Consider the following 12,687-nt stretch of genomic DNA (forward strand, 5'->3'; position numbering starts at 1 on the left):
GAATTTTCTAACTCGGGTCGGGTTCGAACGGATAGGAAGAAAATTTTTTTTCTTCTCTATTTTTCGGCCTGTCCTGGCCCGTTTCGTCTTGAAACGAAGCCTGGATGATGTTTTTTAATTTTTAGAATTTTTTTGCATTTATTATTGAATTTTCTAACTCGGGTCGGGTTCGAACGGATAGGAAGGAAATTATTTTTGTTCTCTAATTTTCGGCCTGTCCTTACCCGTTTCGTCTCGGAATGAAGCCTGGATGATGTTTTTTAATTTTTAAAATTTTTTTGCATTTGTTTTTGAATTTTCTAACTCGGGTCGGGTATTCGAACGGATAGGAAGGAAATTATTTTTTTTCTCTATTTTTCGGCCTGTCCTTGCCCGTTTCATCCAGAAATGAAGCCTGGATATTGTTTTTTAATTTTTAAAATTTTTTTGCACTTATTTTCGAAATTTCAAACTCGTGTCGGGTTCGAACGGATAGGAAGGAAATTTTTTTTCTTCTCTACTTTTTCGGCCTGTCTTCACCCGTTTCGTCTTGAAATGTAACCTGGATGATGTTTTTTAATTTTTTGAATTTTTTTGCATTTGCTTATGAATTTTCTAAATCGGGTCGGGTTCGAACGGATAGGAAGGAAATTATTTTTGTTCTCTATTTTTCGGCCTGTCCTTACCCGTTTCGTCTTTGAATGAAGCCTGGATGATGTTTTTTAATTTTTAAAATTTTTTTGCATTTGTTTTTGAATTTTCTAACTCGGGTCGGGTATTCGTACGGATAGGAAGGAAATTCTTTTTGTTCTCTATTTTTCGGCCTGTCCTTGCCCGTTTCATCCAGAAATGAAGCCTGGATGTTGTTTTTTAATTTTTAAAATTTTTTTGCATTTATTTTCGAAATTTCAAACTCGGGTCGGGTTCGAATGGATAGGAAGGAAATTTTTTTTCTTCTTTATTTTTCGGCCTGTCTTCACCCGTTTCATCTTGAAATGTAACCTGGATGACGTTTTTTAATTTTTAGAATTTTTTTGCATTTGTTTATGAATTTTCTATATCGGGTCGGGTTCGAACGGATAGGGAGGAAATTATTTTTGTTCTCTATTTTTCAGCCTGTCATTGCCCGTTTCGTCTTGAAATGATGCCTGGATGATGTTTTTTAATTTTTTAAATTTTTTTGCATTTATTTTTTAATTTTCAAACTCGGGTCGGGTTCGAACGGATAGGAAGGAAATTATTTTTGTTCTCTATTTTTCGGCCTGTCATTGCCCGTTTCGTCTTGAAATGATGCCTGGATGATGTTTTTTAATTTTTTAAATTTTTTTGCATTTATTTTTGAATTTTCAAACTTGGGTCGGGTTCGAACGGATAGGAAGGAAATTATTTTTGTTCTCTATTTTTTGGCTTGTCCTTGCCCGTTTCGCCTTGAAATGAAGCCTGGATGATGATTTTTAATTTTTCAAATTTTTTTGCATTTATTTTTGATTTTCTAACTCGGGTCGGGTTCGAACAGATAGGAAGAAAATTTTTTTCTTCTCTATTTTTCGGCCTGTCCTGGCCCGTTTCGTCTTGAAACGAAGCCTGGATGATGGTTTTTAATTTTTAGAATTTTTTTGCATTTATTATTGAATTTTCTAACTCGGGTCGGGTTCGAACGGATAGGAAGGAAATTATTTTTGATCTCTATTTTTCGGCCTGTCCTTGACCGTTTCGTCTTGGAATGAAGCCTGGATGATGTTTTTTAATTTTAAAAATTTTTTTGCAATTGTTTTTGAATTTTCTAACTCGGGTCGGGTATTCGAACGGATAGGAAGGAAGTTGTTTTTGTTCTCTATTTTTCGGCCTGTCCTCGCCCGTTTCATCCTGAAATGAAGCCTGGATGTTGTTTTTTAATTTTTAAAATTTTTTTGCATTTATTTTCGAAATTTCAAACTCGGGTCGGGTTCGAACGGATAGGAAGGAAATTTTTTTTCTTCTCTATTTTTCGGCCTGTCTTCACCCGTTTCGTCTTGAAATGTAACCTGGATGATGTTTTTTAATTTTTAGAATTTTTTTGCATTTATTTATGAATTTTCTAAATCGAGTCGGTTTCGAACGGATAGGGAGGAAATTATTTTTGTTCTCTATTTTTTGGCTTGTCCTTGCCCGTTTCGCCATGAAACGAAGCCTGGATGATGTTTTTTAATTTTTAGAATTTTTTTGCATTTATTATTGAGTTTTCTAACTCGGGTCGGGTTCGAACGGATAGGAAGGAAATTATTTTTGTTATCTATTTTTCGGCTTGTCCTTGCCCGTTTCGCCTTGAAATGAAGCCTGGATGATGTTTTTTAATATTTAAAATTTTTTTGCATTTATTTTTGAATTTTCTAACTCGGGTCGGGTTTGAACGGATAGGAATAAAATTATTTTTGTTCTCTATTTTTCGGCCTGTCATTGCCCGTTTCGTCTTGAAATGATGCCTGGATGATGTTTTTTAATTTTTAAAATTTTCTTGCATTTATTTTTGAATTTTCAAACTCGGGTCGGGTTCGAACGGATTGGAAGGAAATTATTTTTGTTCTCTATTTTTCGGCTTGTCCTTGCCCGTTTCGCCTTGAAATGAAGCCTGGATGATATTTTTTAATTTTTAAAATTTTTTTGCACTTATTTTTGAATTTTCTAACTCAGGTCGGGTTCGAACGGATAGGAAGAAAATTTTTTTTCTTCTCTATTTTTCGGCCTGTCCTGGCCCGTTTCGTCTTGAAACGAAGCCTGGATGATGTTTTTTAATTTTTAGAATTTTTTTGCATTTATTATTGAATTTTCTAACTCGGGTCGGGTTCGAACGGTTAGGAAGGAAATTATTTTTGTTCTCTATTTTTCGGCCTGTCGTTACCCGTTTCGTCTTGGAATGAAGCCAGGATGATGTTTTTTAATTTTTAAAATTTTTTTGCATTTGTTTTTGAATTTTCTAACTCGGGTCGGGTATTCGAACGGATAGGAAGGAAATTATTTTTGTTCTCTATTTTTCGGCCTGTCCTTGCCCGTTTCATCCAGAAATGAAGCCTTGATGTTGTTTTTTAATTTTTAAAATTTTTTTGCATTTATTTTCGAAATTTCAAACTCGGGTCGGGTTCGAACGGATAGGAAGGAAATTTTTTTTCTTCTCTATTTTTCGGCCTGTCTTTACTCGTTTCGTCTTGAAATGTAACCTGGATGATGTTTTTTAATTTTTAGAATTTTTTTGCATTTATTTATGAATTTTCTAAATCGAGTCGGTTTCGAACGGATAGGGAGGAAATTATTTTTGTTCTCTATTTTTTCGCTTGTCCTTGCCCGTTTCGCCATGAAACGAAGCCTGGATGATGTTTTTTAATTTTTAGAATTTTTTTGCATTTATTATTGAGTTTTCTAACTCGGGTCGGGTTCGAACGGATAGGAAGGAAATTATTTTTGTTCTCTATTTTTCGGCGTGTCCTTGCCCGTTTCGCCTTGAAATGAAGCCTGGATGATGTTTTTAATTTTTAAAATTTTTTTGCATTTATTTTTGAATTTTCTAACTCGGGTCGGGTTTGAACGGATAGGAAGAAAATTATTTTTGTTCTCTATTTTTCGGCCTGTCATTGCCCGTTTCGTCTTGAAATGATGCCTGGATGATGTTTTTTAATTTTTAAAATTTTTTTGCATTTATTTTTGAATTTTCAAACTCGGGTCGGCTTCGAACGGATAGGAAGGAAATTATTTTTGTTCTCTATTTTTCGGCTTGTCCTTGCCCGTTTCGCCTTGAAATGAAGCCTGGATGATTTTTAATTTCTCAAATTTTTTTGCATTTATTTTTGAATTTTCTAACTCAGGTCGGGTTCGAACGGATAGGAAGAAAATTTTTTTCTTCTCTATTTTTCGGCCTGTCCAGGCCCGTTTCGTCTTGAAACAAAGCCTGGATGATGGTTTTTAATTTTTAGAATTTTTTTTCCATTTATTATTGAATTTTCTAACTCGGGTTGGGTTCGAACGGATAGGAAGGAAATTATTTTTGTTCTCTATTTTTTGGCTTGTCCTTGCCCGTTTCGCCATGAAACGAAGCCTGGATGATATTTTTTAATTTTTAGAATTTTTTTGCATTTATTATTGAATTTTCTAACTCGGGTCGGGTTCGAACGGATAGGAAGGAAATTATTTTTGTTCTCTATTTTTCAGCCTGTCCTTGACCATTTCGTCTTGGAATGAAGCCTGGATGATGTTTTTTAATTTTTAAAATTTTTTTGCATTTGTTTTTGAATTTTCTAACTCGGGTCGGGTATTTGAACGGACTGGAAGGAAATTGTTTTTGTTCTCTATTTTTCGGCCTGTCCTCGCCCGTTTCATCCTGAAATGAAGCCTGGATGATGTTTTTTAATTTTTAAAATTTTTGTGCATTTATTTTTGAATTTTCTAACTCGGGTCGGGTTTGAACGGAAAGGAAGAAAATTATTTTTGTTCTCTATTTTTCGGCCTGTCATTGCCCGTGTCGTCTTGAAATGATGCCTGGATGATGTTTTTTAATTTTTAAAATTATTTTGCATTTATTTTTGAATTTTCAAACTCGGGTCGGGTTCGAACGGATAGGAAGGAAATTATTTTTGTTCTCTATTTTTCGGCTTGTCCTTGCCCGTTTCGCCTTGAAATGAAGCCTGGATGATGTTTTTCAATTTTTAAAATTTTTTTGCATTTATTTTTGAATTTTCTAACTCGGGTCGGGTTCGAACGGATAGGAAGAAAATTTTTTTTCTTCTCTATTTTTCGGCCTGTCCTGGCCCGTTTCGTCTTGAAACGAAGCCTGGATGATGTTTTTTAATTTTTAGAATTTTTTTGCATTAATTATTGAATTTTCTAACTCGGGTCGGGTTCGAACGGATAGGAAGGAAATTATTTTTGTTCTCTATTTTTCGGCCTGTCCTTACCCGTTTCGTCTTGGAATGAAGCCTGGATGATGTTTTTTAATTTTTAAAATTTTTTTGCATTTGTTTTTGAATTTTCTATCTCGGGTCGGGTATTCGATCGGATAGGAAGGAAATTTTTTTTCTTCTCTATTTTTCGGCCTGTCTTCACCCGTTTCGTCTTGAAATGTAACCTGGATGATGTTTTTTAATTTTTAGAATTTTTTTGCATTTATTTATGAATTTTCTAAATCGAGTCGGTTTCGAACGGATAGGGAGGAAATTATTTTTGTTCTCTATTTTTTGGCTTGTCCTTGCCCGTTTCGCCATGAAACGAAGCCTGGATGATGTTTTTTAATTTTTAGAATTTTTTTGCATTTATTATTGATTTTTCTAACTCGGGTCGGGTTCGAACGGATAGGAAGGAAATTATTTTTGTTATCTATTTTTCGGCTTGTCCTTGCCCGTTTCGCCTTGAAATGAAGCCTGGATGATGTTTTTTAATTTTTAAAATTTTTGTGCATTTATTTTTGAATTTTCTAACTCGGGTCGGGTTTGAACGGAAAGGAAGAAAATTATTTTTGTTCTCTATTTTTCGGCCTGTCATTGCCCGTGTCGTCTTGAAATGATGCCTGGATGATGTTTTTTAATTTTTAAAATTATTTTGCATTTATTTTTGAATTTTCAAACTCGGGTCGGGTTCGAACGGATAGGAAGGAAATTATTTTTGTTCTCTATTTTTCGGCTTGTCCTTGCCCGTTTCGCCTTGAAATGAAGCCTGGATGATGTTTTTCAATTTTTAAAATTTTTTTGCATTTATTTTTGAATTTTCTAACTCGGGTCGGGTTCGAACGGATAGGAAGAAAATTTTTTTTCTTGTCTATTTTTCGGCCTGTCTTTACCCGTTTCGTCTTGAAATGTAACCTGGATGATGTTTTTTAATTTTTAGAATTTTTTTGCATTTATTTATGAATTTTCTAAATCGAGTCGGTTTCGAACGGATAGGGAGGAAATTATTTTTGTTCTCTATTTTTTCGCTTGTCCTTGCCCGTTTCGCCATGAAACGAAGCCTGGATGATGTTTTTTAATTTTTAGAATTTTTTTGCATTTATTATTGAGTTTTCTAACTCGGGTCGGGTTCGAACGGATAGGAAGGAAATTATTTTTGTTATCTATTTTTCGGCGTGTCCTTGCCCGTTTCGCCTTGAAATGAAGCCTGGATGATGTTTTTTAATTTTTAAAATTTTTTTGCATTTATTTTTGAATTTTCTAACTCGGGTCGGGTTTGAACGGATAGGAAGAAAATTATTTTTGTTCTCTATTTTTCGGCCTGTCATTGCCCGTTTCGTCTTGAAATGATGCCTGGATGATGTTTTTTAATTTTTAAAATTTTTTTGCATTTATTTTTGAATTTTCAAACTCGGGTCGGCTTCGAACGGATAGGAAGGAAATTATTTTTGTTCTCTATTTTTCGGCTTGTCCTTGCCCGTTTCGCCTTGAAATGAAGCCTGGATGATTTTTAATTTCTCAAATTTTTTTGCATTTATTTTTGAATTTTCTAACTCAGGTCGGGTTCGAACGGATAGGAAGAAAATTTTTTTCTTCTCTATTTTTCGGCCTGTCCAGGCCCGTTTCGTCTTGAAACAAAGCCTGGATGATGGTTTTTAATTTTTAGAATTTTTTTTCCATTTATTATTGAATTTTCTAACTCGGGTTGGGTTCGAACGGATAGGAAGGAAATTATTTTTGTTCTCTATTTTTTGGCTTGTCCTTGCCCGTTTCGCCATGAAACGAAGCCTGGATGATATTTTTTAATTTTTAGAATTTTTTTGCATTTATTATTGAATTTTCTAACTCGGGTCGGGTTCGAACGGATAGGAAGGAAATTATTTTTGTTCTCTATTTTTCAGCCTGTCCTTGACCATTTCGTCTTGGAATGAAGCCTTGATGATGTTTTTTAATTTTTAAAATTTTTTTGCATTTGTTTTTGAATTTTCTAACTTGGGTCGGGTATTTGAACGGACTGGAAGGAAATTGTTTTTGTTCTCTATTTTTCGGCCTGTCCTCGCCCGTTTCATCCTGAAATGAAGCCTGGATGATGTTTTTTAATTTTTAAAATTTTTGTGCATTTATTTTTGAATTTTCTAACTCGGGTCGGGTTTGAACGGAAAGGAAGAAAATTATTTTTGTTCTCCATTTTTCGGCCTGTCATTGCCCGTGTCGTCTTGAAATGATGCCTGGATGATGTTTTTTAATTTTTAAAATTATTTTGCATTTATTTTTGAATTTTCAAACTCGGGTCGGGTTCGAACGGATAGGAAGGAAATTATTTTTGTTCTCTATTTTTCGGCTTGTCCTTGCCCGTTTCGCCTTGAAATGAAGCCTGGATGATGTTTTTCAATTTTTAAAATTTTTTTGCATTTATTTTTGAATTTTCTAACTCGGGTCGGTTTCGAACGGATAGGAAGAAAATTTTTTTTCTTCTCTATTTTTCAGCCTGTCCTGGCCCGTTTCGTCTTGAAACGAAGCCTGGATGATGTTTTTTAATTTTTAGAATTTTTTTGCATTTATTATTGAATTTTCTAACTCGGGTCGGGTTCGAACGGATAGGAAGGAAATTATTTTTGTTCTCTATTTTTCGGCCTGTCGTTACCCGTTTCGTCTTGGAATGAAGCCTGGATGATGTTTTTTAATTTTTAAAATTTTTTTGCATTTGTTTTTGAATTTTCTAACTCGGGTCGGGTATTCGAACGGATAGGAAGGGAATTATTTTTGTTCTCTATTTTTCGGCCCGTCCTTGCCCGTTTCATCCAGAAATGAAGCCTGGATGTTGTTTTTTAATTTTTAAAATTTTTTTGCACTTATTTTCGAAATTTCAAACTCGTGTCGGGTTCGAACGGATGGGAAGGAAATTTTTTTTCTTCTCTATTTTTCGGCCTGTCTTCACCCGTTTCGTCTTGAAATGTAACCTGGATGATGTTTTTTAATTTTTAGAATTATTTTGCATTTGTTTATGAATTTTCTAAATCGGGTCGGGTTCGAACGGATAGGAAGGAAATTATTTTTGTTCTCTATTCTTCGGCCTGTCCTTGCCCGTTTCATCCAGAAATGAAGCCTGGATGTTGTTTTTTAATTTTTAAAATTTTTTTGCATTTATTTTCGAAATTTCAAACTCGGGTCGGGTTCGAACGGATAGGAAGGAAATTTTTTTTCTTCTCTATTTTTCGGCCTGTCTTCACCCGTTTCGTCTTGAAATGTAACCTGGATGATGTTTTTTAATTTTTAGAATTTTTTTGCATTTATTTATGAATTTTCTAAATCGAGTCGGTTTCGAACGGATAGGGAGGAAATTATTTTTGTTCTCTATTTTTTGGCTTGTCCTTGCCCGTTTCACCATGAAACGAAGCCTGGATGATGTTTTTTAATTTTTAGAATTTTTTTGCATTTATTATTGAGTTTTTTAACTCGGGTCGGGTTCGAACGGATAGGAAGGAAATTATTTTTGTTATCTATTTTTCGGCTTATCCTTGCCCGTTTCGCCTAGAAATGAAGCCTGGATGATGTTTTTTAATTTTTAAAATTTTTTTGCATTTATTTTTGAATTTTCTAACTCGGGTCGGGTTTGAACGGATAGGAAGAAAATTATTTTTGTTCTCTATTTTTCGGCCTGTCATTGCCCGTTTCGTCTTGAAATGATGCCTGGATGATGTTTTTTAATTTTTAAAATTTTTTTGCATTTATTTTTGAATTTTCAAACTCGGGTCGGGTTCGAACGGATAGGAAGGAAATTATTTTTGTTCTCTATTTTTCGGCTTGTCCTTGCCCTTTTCGCCTTGAAATGAAGCCTGGATGATTTTTAATTTTTCAAATTTTTTTGCATTTATTTTTGAATTTTCTAACTCGGGTCGGGTTCGAACGGATAGGAAGAAAATTTTTTTCTTCTCTATTTTTCGGCCTGTCCAGGCCCGTTCCGTCTTGAAACAAAGCCTGGATGATGGTTTTTAATTTTTAGAATTTTTTTTCCATTTATTATTGAATTTTCTAACTCGGGTTGGGTTCGAACGGATAGGAAGGAAATTATTTTTGTTCTCTATTTTTTGGCTTGTCCTTGCCCGTTTCGCCATGAAACGAAGCCTGGATGATATTTTTTAATTTTTAGAATTTTTTTGCATTTATTATTGAATTTTCTAACTCGGGTCGGGTTCGAACGGATAGGAAGGAAATTATTTTTGTTCTCTATTTTTCAGCCTGTCCTTGACCATTTCGTCTTGGAATGAAGCCTGGATGATGTTTTTTAATTTTTAAAATTTTTTTGCATTTGTTTTTGAATTTTCTAACTCGTGTCGGGTATTTGAACGGACTGGAAGGAAATTGTTTTTGTTCTCTATTTTTCGGCCTGTCCTCGCCCGTTTCATCCTGAAATGAAGCCTGGATGATGTTTTTTAATTTTTAAAATTTTTGTGCATTTATTTTTGAATTTTCTAACTCGGGTCGGGTTTGAACGGAAAGGAAGAAAATTATTTTTGTTCTCTATTTTTCGGCCTGTCATTGCCCGTGTCGTCTTGAAATGATGCCTGGATGATGTTTTTTAATTTTTAAAATTATTTTGCATTTATTTTTGAATTTTCAAACTCGGGTCGGGTTCGAACGGATAGGAAGGAAATTATTTTTGTTCTCTATTTTTCGGCTTGTCCTTGCCCGTTTCGCCTTGAAATGAAGCCTGGATGATGTTTTTCAATTTTTAAAATTTTTTTGCATTTATTTTTGAATTTTCTAACTCGGGTCGGGTTCGAACGGATAGGAAGAAAATTTTTTTTCTTCTCTATTTTTCGGCCTGTCCTGGCCCGTTTCGTCTTGAAACGAAGCCTGGATGATGTTTTTTAATTTTTAGAATTTTTTTGCATTAATTATTGAATTTTCTAACTCGGGTCGGGTTCGAACGGATAGGAAGGAAATTATTTTTGTTCTCTATTTTTCGGCCTGTCCTTACCCGTTTCGTCTTGGAATGAAGCCTGGATGATGTTTTTTAATTTTTAAAATTTTTTTGCATTTGTTTTTGAATTTTCTATCTCGGGTCGGGTATTCGAACGGATAGGAAGGAAATTTTTTTTCTTCTCTATTTTTCGGCCTGTCTTCACCCGTTTCGTCTTGAAATGTAACCTGGATGATGTTTTTTAATTTTTAGAATTTTTTTGCATTTATTTATGAATTTTCTAAATCGAGTCGGTTTCGAACGAATAGGGAGGAAATTATTTTTGTTCTCTATTTTTCGGCTTGTCCTTTCCCGTTTCGCCATGAAACGAAGCCTGGATGATGTTTTTTAATTTTTAGAATTTTTTTGCATTTATTATTGAGTTTTCTAACTCGGGTCGGGTTCGAACGGATAGGAAGGAAATTATTTTTGTTATCTATTTTTCGGCTTGTCCTTGCCCGTTTCGCCTTGAAATGAAGCCTGGATGATGTTTTTTAATTTTTAAAATTTTTGTGCATTTATTTTTGAATTTTCTAACTCGGGTCGGGTTTGAACGGAAAGGAAGAAAATTATTTTTGTTCTCTATTTTTCGGCCTGTCATTGCCCGTGTCGTCTTGAAATGATGCCTGGATGATGTTTTTTAATTTTTAAAATTATTTTGCATTTATTTTTGAATTTTCAAACTCGGGTCGGGTTCGAACGGATAGGAAGGAAATTATTTTTGTTCTCTATTTTTCGGCTTGTCCTTGCCCGTTTCGCCTTGAAATGAAGCCTGGATGATGTTTTTCAATTTTTAAAATTTTTTTGCATTTATTTTTGAATTTTCTAACTCGGGTCGGGTTCGAACGGATAGGAAGAAAATTTTTTTTCTTGTCTATTTTTCGGCCTGTCTTTACCCGTTTCGTCTTGAAATGTAACCTGGATGATGTTTTTTAATTTTTAGAATTTTTTTGCATTTATTTATGAATTTTCTAAATCGAGTCGGTTTCGAACGGATAGGGAGGAAATTATTTTTGTTCTCTATTTTTTCGCTTGTCCTTGCCCGTTTCGCCATGAAACGAAGCCTGGATGATGTTTTTTAATTTTTAGAATTTTTTTGCATTTATTATTGAATTTTCTAACTCGGGTCGGGTTCGAACGGATAGGAAGGAAATTATTTTTGTTATCTATTTTTCGGCGTGTCCTTGCCCGTTTCGCCTTGAAATGAAGCCTGGATGATGTTTTTTAATTTTTAAAATTTTTTTGCATTTATTTTTGAATTTTCTAACTCGGGTCGGGTTTGAACGGATAGGAAGAAAATTATTTTTGTTCTCTATTTTTCGGCCTGTCATTGCCCGTTTCGTCTTGAAATGATGCCTGGATGATGTTTTTTAATTTTTAAAATTTTTTTGCATTTATTTTTGAATTTTCAAACTCGGGTCGGCTTCGAACGGATAGGAAGGAAATTATTTTTGTTCTCTATTTTTCGGCTTGTCCTTGCCCGTTTCGCCTTGAAATGAAGCCTGGATGATTTTTAATTTCTCAAATTTTTTTGCATTTATTTTTGAATTTTCTAACTCAGGTCGGGTTCGAACGGATAGGAAGAAAATTTTTTTCTTCTCTATTTTTCGGCCTGTCCAGGCCCGTTTCGTCTTGAAACAAAGCCTGGATGATGGTTTTTAATTTTTAGAATTTTTTTTCCATTTATTATTGAATTTTCTAACTCGGGTTGGGTTCGAACGGATAGGAAGGAAATTATTTTTGTTCTCTATTTTTTGGCTTGTCCTTGCCCGTTTCGCCATGAAACGAAGCCTGGATGATATTTTTTAATTTTTAGAATTTTTTTGCATTTATTATTGAATTTTCTAACTCGGGTCGGGTTCGAACGGATAGGAAGGAAATTATTTTTGTTCTCTATTTTTCAGCCTGTCCTTGACCATTTCATCTTGGAATGAAGCCTTGATGATGTTTTTTAATTTTTAAAATTTTTTTGCATTTGTTTTTGAATTTTCTAACTTGGGTCGGGTATTTGAACGGACTGGAAGGAAATTGTTTTTGTTCTCTATTTTTCGGCCTGTCCTCGCCCGTTTCATCCTGAAATGAAGCCTGGATGATGTTTTTTAATTTTTAAAATTTTTGTGCATTTATTTTTGAATTTTCTAACTCGGGTCGGGTTTGAACGGAAAGGAAGAAAATTATTTTTGTTCTCCATTTTTCGGCCTGTCATTGCCCGTGTCGTCTTGAAATGATGCCTGGATGATGTTTTTTAATTTTTAAAATTATTTTGCATTTATTTTTGAATTTTCAAACTCGGGTCGGGTTCGAACGGATAGGAAGGAAATTATTTTTGTTCTCTATTTTTCGGCTTGTCCTTGCCCGTTTCGCCTTGAAATGAAGCCTGGATGATGTTTTTCAATTTTTAAAATTTTTTTGCATTTATTTTTGAATTTTCTAACTCGGGTCGGTTTCGAACGGATAGGAAGAAAATTTTTTTTCTTCTCTATTTTTCGGCCTGTCCTGGCCCATTTCGTCTTGAAACGAAGCCTGGATGATGTTTTTTAATTTTTAGAATTTTTTTGCATTTATTATTGAATTTTCTAACTCGGGTCGGGTTCGAACGGATAGGAAGGAAATTATTTTTGTTCTCTATTTTTCGGCCTGTCGTTACCCGTTTCGTCTTGGAATGAAGCCTGGATGATGTTTTTTAATTTTTAAAATTTTTTTGCATTTGTTTTTGAATTTTCTAACTCGGGTCGGGTATTCGAACGGATAGGAAGGGAATTATTTTTGTTCTCTATTTTTCGGCCCGTCCTTGCCCGTTTCATCCAGAAATGAAGCCTGGATGTTGTTTTTTAATTT

This window comes from Quercus robur, chromosome 10 (genome assembly GCF_932294415.1).
Source record: "Quercus robur chromosome 10, dhQueRobu3.1, whole genome shotgun sequence".
Taxonomy (NCBI): domain Eukaryota; kingdom Viridiplantae; phylum Streptophyta; class Magnoliopsida; order Fagales; family Fagaceae; genus Quercus; species Quercus robur.